Genomic DNA, 6,988 nt, shown 5'->3' with positions numbered 1-6,988 from the left:
GCAAACTTCGGCTCGTGAGCCACATGTAGCTCTTTGGCCCCTTGAGTGTGGCTCTTCCACAAAATACCACGTGCGGGCGCGCATGTACAGTGTGATTGAAACTTCGTGGCCCATGTGCAGAAGTCGGTATTTTGTGGAAGAGCCACCCACATTCAAGGGGCCAAAGAGCCGCATGTGGCTCTTGAGCCGCAGTTTGCTGACCACTGCTCTAGGTAAAAGTACGAAGTAAAAGAAGAAGAGGTGGTCCTAGGATCGAGCCTAAGGAAAGCCAGCACAGAGGAGGACCTGCGCCAGGGAGCAAGGAGCAGTAGGAGATGGTACAGGGGTCGTTAATAAAGCTGAATGCTGCTGAAAGGTCAAGAAAGACTGAAATAAGCCCGTTAAATTATCAACACCAAGGTCATCACTGACCAGAACAGCGCTTCAGTGTGAGAGGCAAAAGCCAGATTGGAGGGTGTTGAGGAGTGAGTGGGGGAAGGGGGTGGGGATTGTGAGTGAAACCAACTTCTCCGCCCAGTTCAGCTTAAAGGAGATGAAAGTGAGGGGGGTGTTGGGTCATGGGGGAGTATTTTGCTTTTAAATATGGGAAAGACTTGAGCCCATTCAAATACTAATAAGGAGAGTCCAGTAAAGAGGGAGAAGTTGAAGATAAAGGGGGGAAGGATAGTTGAGGGTCCTGAGATGGCGGAGGACTGGGATTGAGAGTACAGGTGGTGAGGTCGGCTGGCTCTGGACAGGAGACGGGAACTCTCTCCATGTGACCGGAAGGAAGGGGAGGGTAGGCACAGATGCAGGCTGGTATGTAGGGCTGGCAGCAGAGCAGGAAACAGGAAGTCCTCAACTCGGGCACGTAGTAACTGATTGTAAAAAGACATGTTTGTGTGCACTGAGGGGCTGGTAGTCAAAGATACGTTGCTGTTAAATTAACTACAGCAAAATAAAAGTTTCTCACTGGACAGTTTTGTTTTATTTGGCTTTGGTTTGTATAATTACTGATCTTTTAATTTTATATTATCTTTTATCATACAGACTTTTCTTTTAAAAAAAATATATTTCTTTATTGATTTCAGAGAGGAAGGGAGAGGGAGAGAGAGTAGAAACATCAATGATGAGAGAGTCATTGATCGGCTGCCTCCTGCACACCCCCTACTGGGGATCGAGCCCACAACCCGGGCATGTGCCCTTGGCCGGAATTGAACCTGGGACCCTCAGTCCGCAGGCCGATGCTCCATCCACTGAGCCAAACCGGCTAGGGCTCATACAGACTTTTCTAATTTTTTAAAAGTCAGGTTAGTCCAGGTTAAATTTACAGATAGTAAAATTTTCAATTCACCCTTTCTACATGTGTATAAGTATGAACCTTGATGAATGTGTACAGTTTTATGACCTCTGCTAAAATAAAGATATAGAATATTTCAATCACCCCCTCTTGCTCCATTATAATTGATTTCCTCCCCCAGCAGCAACCACTAATCTGAATGCTGGTCCTATACTTTGCCTTTTACAGAATGTCACATAAATGGAATCATCTACTATGTAGCCTTCTGTGTCTGCCTTTTGTTACTTATCATAATGCTTTTGAGATTCATCCAAAGTTGTCGAACATATCAATAATTCACTCAATTTTTATTGCTATGTAAGATTCAATTGTTGAGCTAAACCACAATTTGTGTAGCCACTCACTGGTCTAGACTGTTTCCCAGATTATAAGTAAAGCTGCTGTAAATATCCATGTAGAAGTCTTGGTGTGGGCATGTTTTCATTTCTCATGGATAAGTACCTTGTAATGGGATTGCTGGATTTATCATGTTATGTTTAATGTTATCAGAAATTGCGAAATAGTTTTTCCAAAGGGATGCACCATGTTACATCCCCACCAACAATATGAGTTTCAGCTTTTCAATCTCACCAGCATTTGTTATTGTTAGTTTTAAACAGCTGTGCTAATAATTGTACAGTACTATCCCATTAAGGTTGTAATTTGATTTTCCTAATCACTAATGATGTTGAGCTTCCATGTCCTCATTTGCCCTCTGTTTATATTCCAATATAATGTCATTCCTAATATTCTGTCCATATTGTTTTTCTTCTTATTAAATTGTAATAATTAAAAAAATATTCTGGATATAGGTCTTTGGCAGATACATGTTTTGAAAATAATTTCTCCCAGTCTGCATTTCTTGTTTTGTTAATCCTCACCTGAGAATATCTTTCCATTGATCTTTTAGAGAGAGTGGAAGGGAGGGAGTGGAAGGATAGAAAGAGAGATAGACATCAATGTGAGAGAGAGACATCAGTTGGTCGCCTCCTGCATGCATCCTGATGGGGGCTGGGGATCAAACCAGCAACCCAGGCACGTGTCCTGGACTAGGAATCAAACCAAGGGCCCTTTGGTGCATGGGCTGATCCTCTACCCACTGAGAAACACGGTCCAGAGCTGCATTAATACATTCTTAAAGGTATTCTTCAGAGAACAGATGCTTTAACTTTTGATGAAGTCCAGTTTATCACTTTTTCTTTTATGGTTTGTGCCTTTTATGTCCTATAACATAACTCAAAGTCACAGAGGATTTCTTCTACCTTTCCTTTTGAAGTTATATATTTTAGGTTTACACTTAGGTCTAAGATTCATTTTAAATAGATGTTTGGATATGGTATACAGTATGAGTTGTTATTCTTGTACAAAGTTGCTTTATCTATTCTAGGTCCTTTGCATTTCTGTGAATTTCAGAAGCAGCTTGTCAATTTCACACACACACACACACACACACACACACACACACACACATCTGCTGGAATTTTGATTTGGATTACATTAAATCTATCGCTCAATCTTGGGAGAACTTATATCATAGTATTGTATACCCCAATCCACGAATATGGTATATCCCTATTTGTTTAAGTGTTCTTTGATGTTTTCATCAATGTTCTATAGTTTTCAGCATATATATCTTACACACATTTTTTTAGCGTTATCCCTAAGTGTTTTATGTTTTTCTATGCTATTGTAAATGATGCTGGCTTTATATTTCAATTTTTAATGGCTCATTGTTATTATATAGAAGTACAATTGAATTTATACTATATTTACCTTGTATGCTACAACTTTGTTAATCTCTTTTGTTAGTTTTAGTAGCCTTTTTATTTTTTGTAGATTTTTGGGGGTTTTCTACATAGACAATCATGTTGTCTGTGAATAAAGATAGTTTTATTATTTCCTTTCTGATTCTTTACATATTTTATTTATTTTTCTTGCCTTATTGCATTGACTAAGTCCCTTGGTATGATAATGAGTAGAAATGGTGAAAAAGATCTTCTTGCCTTGTTTCCAACTTTAGGGAGAAATATATTAGACTGTGAAAGTTCCCTTCTATTTCTATTAAACTGAGAGTTTTGACCATTTGTCAAATGCTTTGTCTGAATCTATTGAGATGATAAAATGGATTATTGTTATTGTTGTTTAGTTTTTTGATATGGAGGATTACATTGATTTTTAAAAATGGATTTGAGAGAAAGGGAGAGAGAGAAACACCAATGAGAAAGAGAAATATCGACTGGCTGCCTCCTGGATGCCCTCTACTTGGAATTGAGCTGCAACCCAGGCATGTGCCCTGACTGGGAATCGAATGTCTACCTCTCCATGGACAGGATGACGTCCGACCAACTGAGCCACACCCGGGCACACTGACTGATTTTTTATGTTAAACCCGTCTTTCCTTCCTGGGATGATTCCCATGATTTATTACCTTTTTCAATTTGAAAATCTTTTATTAAATACTAGAGGCCTGGTGCACAAATTTGTGCATCAGTGGGGTTCCTCGGCCTGGCCTGTGGGATCAGGCCGAAACTGGCTTTCCAACATCCCTCGAAGGGTCCTGGATTGTGAGAGGGCACAGGCCAGGCTGAGGGACCCCACTGGTGCACAATCAGGGCCAGGGAAGGACACAGGAGGTCGGCCAGCTGGGGAGGAACTGCAGGAGGGCTCCAGGGTGTGTCTGGCCCATCTCGTTCAGTCCTGATGGACCGAACCCCAGCAGCAAGCTAACCTACCGGTCAGAGCGTCTGCCCTCCGGTGGTCAGTGCACGCCATAGCAAGTGGTTGAACGGTCTTAGCATATCATTAGCATATTACGCTTTGATTGGTTGAATGGGTGACCCAATGACTGGGCACTTAGCATATTAGGCTTTTATTATATAGGACTTTTACTGATAGATGACATAGATGATGCTGGTTTGTAGTTTTCTTATATTTGTCGGCTTTTGATATTAGGACAATAGCCTTGTAAAATGAGTTGGGAATTACTTCCTCCTTCTCTGTTTTCTGGAAAAGTTTGTGTTGAATTGGTGTGATTTATGACTTAACTATTTGGTAAACATTCTATGATTCTATCTGGCTTCGAGTTTTCTTTGTTGGAAGACTTTTACTACAAATTCATTTTCATACAGATAGAGGACTATTCAGGTTTTCTATTTCTCTTGAGAGAGTTTTGGTAGTCTGTGTCCTTTAAAAATCTGTCAAATTTATCTAAGTTAGCAAACATATTGTCATAAGTCACTCATAATATTCCCTGGTTATCCTTGTAATGTCTCATCTTTCTACACTGTTAACTATTAATACTCTGAGTACTCTGAGTCATAAAAAAGGGAGATTCCCCCCCCCCCCCATTGGAAAATATTCAGTGAATGGAATATTTAATGATGTAATATAAATAGATACAGGGAGGGAATGGGGGTAATGTGGCTGAGTAAAAAGATAAATTCAGTTGGCAAACTTTCTGCAGTAGGTTTGAATGTAGGGGGATGTGGTCCTGTGGATCCTGATTACTATGTACTTCAAATCAGATTAGAGAATTTCTGAGCTGACTTTGGTCTTGATTTCAGTATTATATCAACTCAGTACGTCATTCCAAAATTTAAATCTTCAGCCTCAACCTTCCCTCAAAGTTCCAGAATTCAACCTGCACATCGTGTACTCCTTCATTAGGTTAAGAACTTAACATTTCTTATTCTCAACCAATACCTTTCCCATTTTTTTCATTCCCTGATTACCTGCTTTAAGTCTTGAGCTTTTACTATTCTCCCTTCTTTATCTCTTTTATATTTGTAGCCATCACTTCTGTTGGTTCTTCATCTCTTTCTCTCACTGTTGTAACTGAGTCTTTTCTCTCATCGTCACTCCAAACCTGATTGTGATTCATTCCTGATTTCTCACTGCTGCTGATTCTATTCATTGTGTAGCCACAAAAAGTCCTCACCGTGTCAATTCTCTCACCACCTTGTTAAAACGGCACCTCCTGTTTTATTTTCCTCTTTGTACACCCTGCTCTCTGAAATGCTCTGTATTTCAGTGATTAATCTTGTGTCCTACCTCTCTCCCACTAGAATACAGCTCCATGAAGGCAAGCAAGGACTTTGTCTTGCTCAGGCCTATATTCCAGCACCTGGGACAGTGCCTGGCATAAAGAAAGAGCACAATAAACATTACTGAACGAATGAATTGCAATGCTCTTAAATCACAGTGTTCCCTAGTCACCATTAAATAAAGTAGTAGCTACACTGCATATGGTATTCATAACCCATCATGAAGTCACCATTTATCTGACAAATCCTATTCTTCAATAATTCCATAAGAACTCCAGGCTCCTGCCAGGCCAATTTCAATCCAGATCCTCGCTAGTTAGTGCCTGTCATGTGCAAGCCCCACACAGTCTCTTGCTATTTCCCTCTCCTCCTCACAAGGGGCTCCTTCCCTCTCAGCACCATTGTTCACGTGGTCCCCTGCATCTCAGAATGGTACCTTCTCCTTGTCATTCTTTAAGGCTTATTTCACTCACTCAGTGGGTGGTATCTGCCATAGTTCCCCCATCTGAGTTCCTACATAATGATTTAGATTTTCAGTATCATAGATACTGAGTAACTAATGTATTAAACCACATGGAACAAACTGATATTCGATTTAAAAACACGGAGCTGAAAGAGTGCATAGAGAGCATTTAGTCCGATTCTCCCACTTTACACACAAGGAAACAAGTTTATGTAGAGAGCCATCAAAACACTCATGAGCAGTTTCCAAATCTTAGCTATTGTGAATTGTGCTGCTATGAACATGGGGTGCATATATCCTTTCTGATTGGTGTTTCTGATTTCTTGGGCTATACTCCTAGAAGTGGGATTACTGGCTCAAATGGAAGTTCCATTTTTAGTTTTTTGAGGAAACTCCATACTGTTCTCCACAGTGGCTGCACCAGTCTGCATTCCCACCAGCAGTGCACGAGGGTTCCTTTTTCTCTACATCCTTGCCAGCACTTGTCATTTGTTGATTTGTTGATGATAGCCATTCTGACAGGTGTGAGACGGTACCTCATTGTTGTTTTGATTTGCATATCTTGGATGATTAGTGACTTTGAGCATGTTTTCTTGTCTCCTGGCCTTCTGTATGTCCTCTTTCGAAAACGAGTGGATTAAAAAACTGTGATGCATCTACACAATGGAATACTACGCTGATGTAAAAAGGAAGGAACTCCTACCATTTGCAACAACATGGATGGACCTGGAGAGCATTATGCTAAGCGAAATAAGTCAGTCAGAGAAAGATAAATATCACATGATCTCACTCATTTGTGGAATATAATGAACAACATAAACTGATGAACAAAAACAGGTCCAGTGACAGAGAAGCATCGATCAGATGCTCAAACCTCAGAGGGAAGGTAGGGGAGGGTGGGAGGAAGGGGGAGAGATCAACCAAAGGACTTGTATGCATGGATATAAGCATAACCGATGGACACAGACACCAGGGGGGTGAGTGCATGAGTGGGGGGAGGCAATGGGGGATAAGGACACATATGCAATAACCTTAATCAATAAAGAAAGAAAAAAAACTCATGAGCAGAATTAGAACTATAAGTAAGGTCTTACAATGCTCAACATCCACTAATATACTCTCTTATTTTCTGTTTTATATATACACATACATATGTGTGTATAA

This window comes from Myotis lucifugus, unplaced genomic scaffold, assembly GCF_000147115.1.
Source record: "Myotis lucifugus unplaced genomic scaffold, Myoluc2.0 scaffold_964, whole genome shotgun sequence".
Taxonomy (NCBI): Eukaryota; Metazoa; Chordata; class Mammalia; order Chiroptera; family Vespertilionidae; genus Myotis; species Myotis lucifugus.
This window is presented reverse-complemented; position numbering follows the sequence as displayed.